This window comes from Lycorma delicatula, chromosome 1 (genome assembly GCF_047948215.1).
Source record: "Lycorma delicatula isolate Av1 chromosome 1, ASM4794821v1, whole genome shotgun sequence".
NCBI lineage: Eukaryota > Metazoa > Arthropoda > Insecta > Hemiptera > Fulgoridae > Lycorma > Lycorma delicatula.
In genome coordinates, this window is record NC_134455.1 from 181,488,856 (window position 1) to 181,500,917 (window position 12,062).

Consider the following 12,062-nt stretch of genomic DNA (forward strand, 5'->3'; position numbering starts at 1 on the left):
TAAATTTAATGTTTTTCTATGAAATCTGATCTGAAAATATGAAAAAAAAAAAAACTTTCTTAACATAATTCAGAATTCAGTGATAAATATTTCAACGTACATGAAGATTTTACTTTACAAAGTAAATTTTTATCTTTAATCGAGCAAAAAAAAGTTGATCTTTTCGAAGTATTCACCATACCTTACTTTGTGTTAAACCAGTGCGGTAAGAATTTCTTCTGGTTCTGATATCTGGGCTACGTTCAACGGGCTGAATTGCGTTTTCTTCTTCCACGACTGGATGTTGTTTTTGCCATTCAAAAAAATATGCAGATGACGGCAGTGATCCGGTGGTACGTAAGCAACGAAATTCCTTAGCAAAGGTTCTGAGACCTAGAATCCTCTACTCGGAAATCTTTCATGATATTCTCAAAGTGCAGCTCGTGCGTTTATATCGCAGAATCCATTAAAAAACTTGATGTCTGTGTATTAATAGGATAATTTATAAGTCTGCATAGACAATGACATACACGTACTGTTCTATTCATTTATTTAAATAAATGAAATACAAAAATATTAATTTTTGGAATTAGTTGTCAATATTGCCAACTTAAGTAATATTTCTAACAAATTTAGATAAAATTAATTTTTTAATTAGCATTAAAACATGTCTATTAAATTGTTTAATTGATTGTTAATTTTTTTCTAAAATTTTTAATACTTTTGTTTTGTAATATTGAAAATTTTGTTTCGTTTAATACCTAAAATCTGCCACAATTTGATATGTTTATTTTTAATAGGTTTAAAAATTCTTAAGTTCTGTAGTGTTTATTCATAACATTTTACTCAGGATCAAATTTTCTATAAGAATTATTTAAAATTTGTATATGTTTATTACTCTTTTAATAGCGTGTTTTGCGACAACAGTCTTGTCTTTACCCCAGATTTCTCAAAACATACTAAAAATACAATTCTGGGTACCTTTTTTCAAACTTCATGTCAGAATTCATATAGAGCCGCAAAATAACCTCCTTGATTTGGGTCTGAGAATTACAGTTTGGCTTAATTTTACCGAAGGCGCAGAAATCAAAGTCTTTCACCAGCCGCCATTCAATAACAAAGCATGTTTATAAGCGTATTAACTGTGTTTTTTTTTTTTCACCAGTAGAATATATCCTGAAAGTTTGTAACATTCTTCGTGAATTATTCTGTATAAAAAAATCTATTTCCAGTTATATTCTATAGCGCATGTAGATTTCATCTTTGTATTATCTTTTGTGGGTGTTCCACTTCTTTTTCACGTCTGAATATTTTAACTTTAGGTATATTGTATTTATCCATTCTGTTTGGATAATCAAACCATCCAAATGTAAATTATTATACTATATGTATATTTCTGAAAACTAATTAATTTATATATTTCGTGATTTATATTTATTTTTTAACGGTAATTATTTTATATGATGTCAATTAATGCTATAACCTTTATTGGTCCATCGATATTGAGTATTATGCACTGTTTTTCAAATATTTAAAAGAAATAATGAGGTAAGATTATCACTGATAAATAAAAATATTATTTTAATTCGTTTAAAATAATTGTTATGAAAAAAAAAATTAATTTTTAAACATATAGAATAATAATGAAAAGTAAAGAGAAAATTTAATTAACTTCTGAGTTCAATTTATTGCATGTCTGTCGTTTATTTCCATTGGTAACTTATATTTGTCTAGGAAACTTAATTTTCTAGAAAATATAAAAAGTAAAAAAAAAGAAGTAATGTATATATTCTATTTAATGTAAATATAAAGAAAGAATTTATATTTGAAAAAGCAGAAAATCTTGGCGTACATGTAAGGTAGAGCAAAATAAATCTATTTCATTTTCATTTAAATGTTTTTTTCGTCTTTTTTTTGCACTTGAGTACTGTAAAGATGCTATCGGATAATATAACGGAAATAAAATATATGAAAAAGTTCATTATTAGTTCCTTTCTACTTCTGGGAATATATATATATATATATATATATATATACACACACACCTCTATACATATATAAACCTCTCGCTCTCTCTCTCTCTCTTTCTCTCTCTAACTTCTATATATATATATAGAGGTCTGTATAGGGTAAGTTTTGTGTTAAACTCTGTGAGAATGCTAATGAAAATTTTTCAAAAATGAAAAGGGCGTATGAAGATGACGCTCTGTCAGTAGTCCAAGTTTGTAGGTGGTTTAAAGCATTTTCAGATGGCAGGGAATCAGTTGTGGACGATCCACGCTCTGAAAAACTTTTATTAATGTTGAGCGTATCAGAGATTTGGTACAGTACGACAGGCGATTAAATGTCAGAATGAATGCAGAACAATTGAATTTGAACCATACCGCAGTCCATCAAACTTTGACGAACGAAATTGATATGAAAAAAGTCTGTGCAAAATTGGTCCCAAAAACCCACACTGTTAAACAGAAAAACAATAGGGTAGAAGTGTGCCGCGATCTTCTAAGGAAAATTGAAACTGATCCTGATTTTCTAAAAAAATGTTATTACTGGTGATACATCTTGGATATTTGGGTACGAATAAGAAAAAAAACGCCAGAGTAAGGAGTGGCACACTTCAAACTCACCACGTCCCAAAAAAGCAAAAGTGAGCAAATCAGAAATCAAAACCATGCTAATTTAAAAAAGGGAAACCCGTTTGAAGCGTTGTGTGGCTTTCCAAGGAAATTATTTTGAAGGTGATAGAGTCCATGTATTGGATTGTAGACAAAAAGATTTTCTGAACCAGTCTCATTTTATTTACAGACCTCTGTATATGTTACTAGATTAGTTAGTAGTAACGTTCGTGATGAAGAGATATAAGATTCTGAGATAATTAGCAAAGGATTTTCAGTTTTTTTTCATAAGGTTTTTTTAATTTTCATATTGTTCACATTTGACATTTTATACTAACTCTATCTTTCAACGGTTTAATTCAATTCATCCGTCAGCCAGTAACGTAACTAAATATAATTTACTATTTATTTTAACCTATGTATATATCTTCGTTTACATATTCCTTGTGAGTATAGGTTAACCGTTTTGATATCTCTTAGTTTATTTAAGATAATCTCTAGGTTATTTAAGGTATCTCTTAGTTTTAAGATTCTGTTCATCCAGAAATTCAAACAATTTTACGCTAGATTCATACCTCAAACTCCATCGGTATTCTTTATTTTTAGGGATCGTCGTTACTACTCTAAGCGTTCTTTTATTATCCGGGTCTTCATATACCAATTTCCCAACCATCTTGATCTTTCACTCTGTTCATCTTGTGGTTCTATTTTTCCAGATTGTTGTTATCTACTAACAGAGATTTACATCAGAAGGTGTTTTTCTTTTTTCATTTTTAACTTTTTCTTACAGGGTTTTCCATCAAAATACATTCCAATCTCATCTGACATTTTATACTCTTTATTTCCTCTGTCGGAATATGTTCGTGTTAATTTTTTTAAAACTAAATTACCGATTCCATGTTTCTATAAAAACATTATTTCAAACACTTCTAGTTTTCTATAAAAAGTTTTTCTTCTTCTTCTTTCGTGTCTTCAGAAAACTCGATTATTTAAAAGAAATACATTTTTTTATTAGTTTAGCGAGAATATTGTGTATAAGCAGGTGTTTGTGTGTGTGTGTGTGTGTGTGTGTGTGTGTGTGTGCATGTGTGTGTGTGTGTGTGTGTTATATTATAGCCCCTTTAAAAACATAAATTGGAAACATTTAAAAATCAGTGAGTTTTATTAACAGGCAATATTGATTCATGAAGCTGTGTAATAAAAAATGGTTCAAACGGAATATATTATAATAATAATAATTTATAATCCACTAACTTTAATGAATTTGTCAGAATATTTGTACAATATCAACATATACTGCATTAGAAGAAAATATAATTATATCTGTAAACAAAAATAATTACAATTGTTTTTTTAAAATTCTAGTAAAAACAGTTTTTGTTTTTTAAATATTTTGTATTTTTTATAGAATTATAAAAAAAAAATCAAATCAGTTCTGAATAATCGGGTTTTACAATTGTATTGTTATTTACGGCATCAAACTATTACAGTCAATGTTCGTGACAGTTTCCAATCGCTGAAAGATTCACAAAGTTTTATATAATAAAAAAAAATAAGAAGAAGAAGAAGAATACAATACGTGAAATCAAAATATTCTTCCGGGTGGAAGATAACGTAGCAGAAAATATAATATTATAAATAGATAAAAATACATCGAAGTGGAATAAAATATATCGGTTATTTTTTTAGTGTATCGGCTATGAAAAATATAAAATGGTAAATTATTTTTTTTTATAAAATTTATTTACACAATCGGTTACATTTATATTAATCTTAAGTAAATTGGATCACACTCGCAATCGGATGATAAGGAGTTCCCAGCGAAACTCTTCAAAATTGACACACTAATATTTCAAAGAACTTTGCGGCAAACAGCACATCCACTTAGTAATTATGAACATTTAACACCTAACAGTAGAACAAGAGAAAGCAAATTTTAAGAAGTCATAAGTAGCAAGAAAAACAATGAAATAATGAAATGAATATGCAATAAATATGGAAATAAAAATCGAAGAGATAATGCACAGCATTCACAGCTGAAGTTACGCTAAGACATTATAGACTCACTTAGGTCCACAACGAGTTGCCGTTTTAATTTTCTAACCTTCACGGCTAAGTGATTCACGTGGTTGTTAAGTCGTAGTTTGTACTTTCAACTGAAATGTTGTGTTTTTCTCCCGGACGTATCGTAAATTTAAATATTCCTCTATTTCACTATTTTTTGCAAACCAAGATGTCTTTGTTATACGCCTTGCTAGTTTATTTTGAAACGGTTTTGGTTTTCTTGGCATTTCTCCCGCCACCTTCCCATTCGGTCATCCTAAGGCAAAAGACTGAATGTCTATACCACAAACGGTGACTGAGCCTCGAACAGTTTAGCGACCATTATCCTAACGTAACTTCTGCAGCTTACCTAACAGCGTGAGCGGTCTAAGCGCGGTGCCATACACCACCGGCTTACGCGTCCCAACCGCTCACTTGTGATATATTTCTAAAATGGGTAGGTGCAACCCGTCAACTACTAAAAATATATACGACATACATAATAAAATTTATTTTGTCTAGGCAGCAATTCGCTGCCACGCCTAGGTCGCTGAATGCTAGCAAGTACCTGTCCACCATTTTATAGCGCTTGGAACCATAATAATTGGCTGGTGGTCAGCCACACTCAGGGTTAGCTTCCCATGGCAGTGCGGTAAGAGTCTTTCCCTTACGTAAACTACGGATGCCGGTTGAGCAAAAGCCGCATCTAGGAACTCCCACACAATCCGACAATGCGGCTCATTGACATTGACTTGCCGCTTGTGAGTGACCAATTTTCCCCTTGACCTCTAAGTTCCAGGGTGGTCCAGTCTCTGGCCCTCCCAAGAGCAGGTTTTCATTTTACTGGACGTCCCCGCAGACGCACAGCCATCAGCTGCCAGGCGGAACCGAAACAGATATTGGTTCAAGTTAGCATGGTTGGTGAGCACCTTGGCACCCGTTGCACTTAAAAACGAGCTCGAGGCATACCATCCCCCCGGATCCAGTGAAAAGTTATACAAGGATCTTCCCTTAGTCGTTGTCTCCCATTTCAGCTGTAATGCTTTCATTGCTAGGCTCTGCAGCCTTTTCCGCAGGCGGAAGATGGGCAACTGAACAAAATTTAGATCCGGTGCACTGTGATTTTTGAAACCGTTGTAAGATTTCGACACTGGACTTCCTTACAGTACCACAAAGTTGGATCCTATCGCTCCAGATTGGTTACAATTGTTGAGTATACCAGCAGCTTAATAGATAAAGATAATTGAGAACCTCAACCTAACGACCAGAACGTTTCCTTAAACTTAATCTCAAGTTGACTTCTCTTCCTCTTATATGAACTTTCTACGTTATTTAACGGTCGGGGTGTGGTTCTAGGTACCTCACACTCTCAGTTTGCGGAATTACAACGTTATCAAGCTGGATCCGTGGCCAGTTACCTCTCCTCTTCGTGATTGTCAAATGGTTCGATTTTGTATGGTTAACGCATATTTTTCATGTATTAACTAACTGTTGATTAAATTCTATTCAAATTTAGGCTATTCGATGCTGTAGTTAGGCTGACATCAATAGCGAAAGTAGCTGTATCAGCCTCAAAGGATGCGATAGTTACCTCGTCTGTAGTTGGAAGGTCCGCAGTAAAGCTGCAGTATAATACGGGCCCCATGACAGAGCCCTGACGAATTTCCAACTTGATTTCATGGACAACTCCTGGTTATATTTCACCTGAGAAAAACTTCCTTATAGGTATTGCTTTACACTTTACAAATTTAATTTCTCTTTCAGATTAACTATTTTTAAAATCATACATACTTAATCTTAGGTTCTTGAAAAAGAAATTATAAATTTATTTAATTTATTCCACTTGGCAAATTTAGTTTCAAAAACACTAAGATAATATTATTTTGGAGCTATTTGTACAAAATATATCTACAAAAAACTATTTACAGTTTACCTGCCAACCATTGTGATAAAGGTTGAAAATTACTATTATACAGTAAAAAATTATTCAAAAATAAAACTGGAGTATTTTAAAATCACTAAAAATGTAATAAATAACAATCTATATTTATTTCTTATCTTTCAGTACGTTTCAAGTTGAAAAACGTTTTCCATATTATTATTATTGGTAAAATAAAATTACAGAAATAAGAGCGCATGAAATGTTTATATCTTTTACCCATCAAAATACAGCACCCAGTAAATCTTTCCCTTAATAGTCTACTTCCTTATCTGAATTTAAAAAAATGAAATAGTATTTAATGCTTGTAGTCTGTTAGCTGTCATGTAAAATTTCATTTCATTATTTTTTATTGAAACGTTGAAGAGGTGAAGAAAAACAGACAACATTCATTCACTTATAATTATATAAATACAAACTTTTAATACCTTTTTTCTCTATCAGTTCATTTATTAATTACAGCGGGTTAATCTGGATGTATACCAGATCTGATTTACTACCGTCATAGGTTCTTTATATATATTTACAGTTATAATAACATATTATTATATATTAAAAGTCGACTAGGTTTTATAATTGGAAAAAAGTTGAAGAAACTTTTTATCTTAATGCTTTCTTTTTTTTATTATATTATTTTAACAATAATAATATGGAAAACGTTTACAAAGTGAAACAATACATATAATTATATATATCAGGAAGAAAGTAAATTTGGAAAAGTAATTTGGAAAATGATTCTATACCTTGTTATAAGGAAAAAAAATCATTCTTATGTCCGAAAACGTTTTATTATCGAGACACGGCTAACCAAATATTTCGCCGGTATTTCAGTTCTACCGGTGAAATGAAGAAATAGTAAAATTTTTAAGACATTATGTAAGGGGTAAACTTGATGGTTTCTTATGTTTTTTAACCTGAAAATCTAATAAAACAAATCTCAAAATTGCATATTCCGTAGTTTTTATGGTACTTCAACATAAAACAAAAAAATTCGTTTACCAAAAACACGTTTTTATTAGGTTTGAAGTTCAATAACTTTGTCAAATGATTAATAAGTATATGAATTTTATTATCAAAACACATGCAGATTTAATTTTGCAAAAATCTACGTAGTAAAGGCTATGAAAACAAAAAAATCATTTTTTATTATCAAAATCAAAACAGTACACAATTTAACAGAAAAATGCTATGAATTTGTAAAAATGAAAAGCAGCTGTTATTACTCGTATTACAGTAAATTTAGCCCTTTGAAAAATTAGTTGGCAACACTAACTGTATGCTTCGAAATTAATTTGAATACTACTCATTGTTCTCATACAAAAAGTGGCTACGTAATAAAAATTAAACGTTAGGCGGTTTAGTAGTTTTTGACAATTTTGATTGGTTTAATTATTTTTGGAGATCAAGCTAATAGTGTTTTTCTGTTTGTTGTACTCTTCTGCATTTTTCCAGTTGAATCTCAACTTAAAAAAAAAAAATTCTGTTTTGAATTATTTGTTTTGACTTATGCCCCATCACTTCAGTAGGTTGTATTGCTATGATTTGTGTGTAGGGCTTTGACGATAGAAGTGCTCCAGATCCGGTGAAATAATTTAGACGTGAGTATCCTGGACGAGTAATTCCAAACCATAAAGTATTTTGTAGAGTCTTTAATAATCTTTGTGAGATTGGTACACATTCCACCTATCATGTTTCATGGTGATAAAAATAAAAAAATTCTTCAGGTGGTTCAGCTAAGTGCTCCAACGAGCACGCGAAGAATTTCTACACGACTCAACATTCCATAAAGTACAGTTTGAAGGACATTATATGCCTACAAACTGCACCCTTATCGTGTTCAAAAAGTTCAAAACTTCTAGCTTACTGGCTATTCAGATAGTGCAATTTTGTTAATGTGTTAACAATAATAAACACTCTATTTCGTTCATACCATTTTTGGATGAAGATACTTTTATCCGTAACGGTATAAAAAACAGACGGAATTCACAACCGTAGTATGAAGAAAACCCACATGCAGTAGCTGAATCAATTTTCCAATAATGGTTTTCGGTAAACGTGTGATGTGGCATGATCGAAAATCAATTTCATACTAGAACAACTTGTCAAAGGGACTGCGCGGTCATCTGCGTGGCGGGAGTGACGCTGTGCAAGCACATACGTATGCTGTACTCCTGACATCTGAGCTGCTACCGTTGCCGCCGCCAACATAAAGTTAGGCATATATGTGGTAACATGATATAAATTATAAATATAATATAACTAAATATAACCTACGCTCGCTAATCTCGACTAATTAGCAGTAATGTTTTGATTATTTAAATAATAAATAATTACTAAATTTGTTATTTAAATAATCAAAACATTACTGATAGCGAGCGTTGGTTAGATTATATTTATAAAATAAAAAAACAATTGTTATATCGGGTTATTCGGTTTTTCTCCAACCTGGTTATGGTTAATTTTAATATTTCCAGGTACTTTGAATTATTTCCAATTATTTGCTAACTTTTGGGGAGAGATACGAAAAAGTACCGACTAATTATCTGGAAGTTTTAAACAATGAATTACTTATAATACTTGTAAATTTCTGATGGGCGAAGCGAATTGTAATGTACTATCAATCTGATGGAACAACACGTTTGACAAATGAAGTAAGACAATTCTTTAATGAAAAATTTATTGGTAAATGGATTGGACGTAGAGGACCGGTAAATCTGCCCCTAGATCATCAACCTTACTCCCTTAGACTACTGCTTATGGGAATGAATGAAATTCGAGGCATACAAGTAAAACGTAGAAAAACGTGATGAACTGATCGTTCACATTCTCAATGCTACTTCTCTCATCAAGGAACGCAAAGATATCATTAGGTTGCCGATAGATAATGCAAGGAAACGAGTTGAAAAATGCATTGGTGTTATTGATGGAATTTTCGAACATTTATTGTAAATTAATACAGAATCAACCACAGTGATTATCTTTTTAAAAGTAAACGCATTTTAATTTTCGAAGATCTAAATTTAATGTACTAAAAACAGCTATTTTTAATTTTTCAAATTCATAAAATTTTTCTGTTAAAGTATTTTTCTATTTTATTTTAATAATAAAAGTTGTTTTTTTTCATATACTTTATTACATAACATTTTTTTATAACTAAATTCTATATAAGTTTTGATTATAAAATTTACTCATTTATTAGTCATTTAAAAAAGTTACTGTACTTCAAACCTAAACAAACTTGTTTTTCGCAGAGGAATTTTTCTGTTTTACGTTGGTTATCATAACTACGGGAGATAAAGTTCTGGGATCTGTTTTATTCGATTTTTCAGGTCAACAAAATATAAGAAACTATGACCCATATATAACGCGTAAAAAATTCAGTATTACTCCTTTCATCGGGGGAACTGAATCCGGGCAAAATTTTTCGCTATTCGCATGTCGATAAGAAAGCGTTTTCAGACATACGTTTGCATGAACATTTTTCCTTATCTCAAGTTCAAGAATCAGTTACCAAATTATTACATTTGTTTCTGAATCATCCATTACAACAGTCCCTAGATTGACACGTCTACGCAAAGCTCAAACTGGTTAACCTAGGTAGATGAATTTTGGAGGATAAAATGTTTTAATAATGTAGGCACTTACTAAGGATAAATTTTGAAAAACGTTGTCTGCAAGGGGGTTGAAAATTTTTTAATGAAAATTTATATCTTAGGAAATTATCCTCAGGTGACGGTCGTAAAAATTAGTATTTAGATTTTTTTCTTTGAAAACATAAAGGCACATGTTTCGCCATTTTTCGAATCGAAGTTGGGAAGGGGAAAGGGGCCGACCAAAATTTGTATGAAAATGTTAAACTTAACAATATGAAATGAATAATAATTGGATTTTTAGGAAATGCATCCGTTACACTTTCGCCATCGTTTTATCGTTCAAATCCGATGCGAAATATTGTTTACTTTGTCTCAACAATTTTTTGCTTGCTCGCGAGTTTTAATTTATTGCATACTCGGTGTATGTCTCTTGTATGTTTTCAATGTGTTTTTGACTCATGTCTTTTTCATATTCAATCTCATGTGTTTTTTCATATTTACAATTTAGCATGCTGTCTCGTCTGTTTGTTCCTCTTAGTTTTTCTTTTTAATATAAACTATATAAAAGATGTAATTCAGTTGGTCCATCATCAGCTGATAGTTCTGTTCATAATTTATATTCATCACTTCTATTGTTCATTACATTATAACAACTCGTACAACACAGATGCATTTATTCATAGTTTCAATAATATACAATGTGATATGAAATATATATATATATATATATATATCAAACATTATTATTTATGAGTGTTTATTTAAGTAGTGAAAATTAATCAGTGAAACAAAGAGTCAGCAAAACATTTCAACACAATGTATACAATTCCAGTATGCGATTCAAGTCGTAAATGTTTACGCACACGAACAAAAACAAATTATATTCCATACATCAGATAGTTTCATTTATTGACAAATTCAATAACTCTAAAATCATACGAAGAAAGATAATTTGTTGCAAACATAATTTTCTAAACACGATTAAAGTATTTCTTTGGCCATTCACCCGACTAAAGAAAAAATTGCTAATACAGTTTACAAAAAAGTGTTCAAATAGATTTTTTATTGTAGTTTCGTCTAATATACACAAGTCATCGTCCGTGAACGCTAAACGTCTCTGATTAACTAACCGTGTAATATACAAATATGCTCAGGGTAAAGGCAGCTATTAGAAACTATTTGAAAAGACCTAATCCACGCCTACGTAAATAGGCCAATCTGACAGTGTGCCCACTAGATCATCAACCATTAAATTATGGTAGAATTTAAAAAAAACATTTAATGTTTTTTTGAAGTCATATTCAAGGTAAACATCGAAATCGAGGGGAATAACTATTTAAAAATATATTTCTTACGTAACTTTCCTCAGATCTTATTTATTTGAATTACTCGTATTATCCTCTAAATTATTTTAATAATATTCTATTACAGCTTTTGAATTTGAAAGTTACATGTACAGTAACGAACATGCGTTTGTAACTTTAAAAAGCTTCCGTGAAAGTTACATAATGCAATATTTTTATTTTTATCACTTAAAATTCTATTCTAAGTAAATAAATTACGAATACTAATTTTAATTATATATAAAATAGCTTTTGTAGATTACGCTTGCTAGGAAAAAAGAAAATCTATTACCTGTTTACGAAAATCTTTGTAAACAAACTTTTCTTCAATTAAATTGGTAATATTTTGTGGAATAATCCGGTAATAATACGTGATACACTAAGTAAAGTTCAGTTTTTTCTATGTTTTATTTCACGGAATCATAATATACATTTAATCACCAACTTAACAAAGTTACAGTATAAAAAATAAAAACTTTTAATTACGACACGTTATCTATTTAACCTTTGGCTACTCATCCTTTAATGAAGTTATGTAGAGAAATTTATA